Here is a 2,790-nt window from a genome sequence, read left to right on the forward strand (position 1 = left end):
CTAATTGAATAGAATACTGAAGTGGTTTGGCCTTTGGAGAGTAGCATGAGTCATGCTTCAGAACATGCCTAAAATGTTGTGTCAGGACTGGCAAAGGAACAGCTGAATTTCAAAATTAAAATAGCAGTCACAGCTGTCAGTGGAGGCAGGTCACAGGTAAAATTCCAAGGATTCAGAAGTCCTCTAAGCAAGTGGAAATGGGCGCTCTCTCCCCTACCTCAGGCTGTCTCAAGGATGAGACACCCTTTATTCTCCTATTTTCCAGTCTTCATCAAAGCCTGCATACTGCTTTCCTTCCCTTTTGATTGTCCTTAAACATATACAAAATAAGTGATGATGGCAGATTTGCAACTTTCGCTCATGTGAGTAACTGATCATCTGACAGATGTTCCTGGATGCTCCCACAAAATTAGGCCCTTCACCTATGGCCTGTGTACCCCCTTCTGCCCAATGAGCCCATTGTTGCTTCTGGCACAGTGCTCCTAGGTCCTCCCTGCCCTGGCTAAACAGCCCCTTCCTCTTTTCATCTACCCCCAGCTAAATTTTACTGCCACATCTAGTTTTATTATTTTCCCCAAATCTTTGGTTATACCACTCCAGAAATTACCTGAGCAGAACTTTCAAAGAAGGTGACTTGTAGGGAGAAAGGAAACGTCAGTAATGGTGGGCTGCATTTCTGCTGAGGATAAAGTTCAAGGACAGATGAAAATTTGGAAAGAATGACACAGGAAAGGAAGGAGAAAGGACTTCAGAGAATAGGAAGAATAAGAAAATGCTATGTACGTGTCCACTGCATTGGGTGACATGAACTTATCAAGAAAAATGAATATAGTGAAATTCCTATACGTGGTATAAGAATTTTAATGTCTTTTCTATATTAAGATAAAATATGTACATTATTCATTTTAGATGCCTTTCTATATGTATGTGTTTATATTTAGGGATATTTTGTGTGTGTGTGTGTGTGTGTGTGTGTGTGTGTGCGCGCACATACAAGAGAGCATATCTTAGCAGTGTTTCACCCACTGCGGACAATCAGATGCCTTGCTGTGGACGTAGGAATGAGGAGGTGACCTTTGTGGAGCAGTGGTCCTAGTGGGCTGCCTGAGCCTGCAGGAAACTCCACGTCCTGAGAGCTGCTGTAGTTACCAAAAGCCAAACTATGCCCAACAATTCAACTTCTGGAATGATTAGTGTTGTCAGGTAGCCTCATCATGAGAGGTTTTAGAAGATCATGAGCAGTTTTTAAAGTCTACTGTGCTGTGGACGGAAAGGAGGCATGAATGGATGCGGCACAAGAGGGTAGGATTTTGTTTGAATTGTAAATTGGAAAAGAGCAATTTGGAAAGCGAGGTGCCTGAGAGCCTAAGGGAACCAAGAAGATGTATCTTTTTTTTTTTAAAGAGATATCTTTTTATTTATTTATTTATTTATTTATGGCTGTGTTGGGTCTTCGTTTCTCTGCGAGGGCTTTCTCTAGTTGCAGCAAGCGGGGGCCACTCTTCATCGTGGTGTGTGGGCCTCTCACTGTCACGGCCTCTCTTGTTGCAGAGCACAAGCTCCAGATGCGCAGGCTCAGTAGTTGTGGCTCACAGGCTCTAGAGCACAGGCTCAGTAGTTGTGGCTCACGGGCCTAGTTGCTCCGCGGCATGTGGGATCTTCCCAGACCAGAGCTCGAACCTGTGTCCCCTGCATTGGCAGGCAGACTCTCAACCACTGCGCCACCAGGGAAGCCCTAGAAGATGTATCTTAATCTCTGTGAATCTTAGTTTACCTGTAAAAACATTTGAAGTATCTCTGATGTTTCTTCCAACTCTTGTGTCATATTTGTAAGAGCTTCCATTTGAACAAAACAACTAGGAAGGAGCAGAAGTAGCTCTAAGCTTGGTCATGTGATTGAAATAACATTTGAGGGAGATTCTCAGTGTCCAGTGAATGGGAGGACAGAGATAGGTTAGTGATGGAGAAACCAGCCAAGCAACTACAAAGTGGTTAGTTAAGCCAGATGTGTGCCCAAGACAAGAAAGAAAAAACAGATGGGCCAGATCTGATAAATATTGCAGAGGGAGAGCCAAAGAGATTAGAAAAACTCAATATGACTCACGAATGAGTCTGTGGAACTGAAAGGTGACAGATGCTAGTGGTTGTGACATCAGAATGTGGGGTGCCATGGACTGAGCGGGAGGTTGGAGAGTAGGCAGCTCTTAGGGGACATCGTGGATGAGACGGAAAAGGGGGAAGTAAGGTCTGGGGTCTTTTGCCATGAATGAGGAAAGAGAAGGTATGGTAGTGGAAGGGCAGAATGGAACCTGTGGTGGGTGTCACATAACGGCAACGTGAAGAATTCAATCTGGGAGAAAGAAAATGTCTCTCAAAGTGCCTCAGTGTCACTGTGTGGTTTCAACTGCTTTTCTCATTTCGGACCCACAGTCTTGCCTTGACCCCTCGTGTCTGCGTTCCAGGTTCCTGACTGGTCACTGATTCAGGCTCTCCACTCCATCCTCATGAATCATTACTCCCCATGGTGTCTGCCCAGTGCCATCCAGAGTTTGGGAAAGGTCTAGAGATGATGGTAAGGGGCCCAAAGAACAAGGCCCTTCTATGGAGTCTGGCTGCAGGTCCCTGGAGAGGGCGCAGCCTTGCAATGGGATTGACTCCTCAGGTGAGCTGGTCTTTGGATGGTGAGAGGAGGGGCAGAAGTTCCAAGGGTGTAGCAGAAGCTGGCGTGTCCTGGAGCAGGGGCAGGGAGGCTGCAGTGATTGTGCTAGGGCTCCAGTCTTAGTTCATGAA

This window comes from Pseudorca crassidens, chromosome 2 (assembly GCF_039906515.1).
Source record: "Pseudorca crassidens isolate mPseCra1 chromosome 2, mPseCra1.hap1, whole genome shotgun sequence".
NCBI classification, from domain to species: Eukaryota; Metazoa; Chordata; class Mammalia; order Artiodactyla; family Delphinidae; genus Pseudorca; species Pseudorca crassidens.